General features: G+C 44.6%; 1 non-coding gene across 1 annotated transcript; it reads left to right on the top strand.

Moving 5' to 3' along the window:
* The first annotated feature begins 285 nt into the window (after window positions 1–285).
* Window positions 286–392, top strand: LOC141635404 (small nucleolar RNA R71). The gene has a single exon (XR_012540097.1). It is a non-coding gene; the product is annotated as a small nucleolar RNA R71 (small nucleolar RNA).
* Window positions 393–673: the final 281 nt, after the last annotated feature.

The following is a 673-nucleotide window of genomic DNA, read 5'->3' on the forward strand; positions in this document are numbered from 1 at the left end:
CTTGAAAACCTTGACATTTTCTCAAATTTCTTGGTTAAAAGATTTAGTTTGGCATTTGTTTCGGCATTAGAACTTGAGAATTTCTCTTGAGGGTACCGGCTACTTCTCCTCTAAAAATTCCCTCTTGACCCATAATTAGCTTCCGAGTCAACCACCTTCTTGATGAGGGTCGAACCCTCTTCATCTCCTAGATGATCGAACCCTACACCCACGGAGGCATTCACCATCTCTTTAGTCCTGGGTAGCAATGTTTGAAAGAACGTTTGGGTGATGTACCAAGCCGGAATCCCGTGATGCGGACAACGTGCAAGGAGGTCTTAAAAACTATCCCAAGCTTCTCCTAGAGACTCTCCATCTTCTCGTTGAAAAGTGGTTATCTCGTTCCGGAGCATAGCGGTCTTGGAGGATGGATAGTATTTCGCTAGGAAAGCTTTGGCTAAGGCGTCCCATTTTGTGAATGTGTTTGGTGCATGAACGTTTAGCCAACAATCCGCTTTGTCCCTTGGAGAAAACGGAAACATCAATCTCAAAGTATCTTCGGACACTCCATTGCACTTCACATTGCAACCTTGCTCTTAAACTTTTTAAGGTGGGCATGTGCATCCTCTTCAATGTGCCCACCAAAGCTATCCTTCTCAATTAGACCGACTTGAGCGGGATGGATCTCAAAGTT

This window comes from Silene latifolia, chromosome Y, assembly GCF_048544455.1.
Source record: "Silene latifolia isolate original U9 population chromosome Y, ASM4854445v1, whole genome shotgun sequence".
Lineage (NCBI taxonomy): Eukaryota > Viridiplantae > Streptophyta > Magnoliopsida > Caryophyllales > Caryophyllaceae > Silene > Silene latifolia.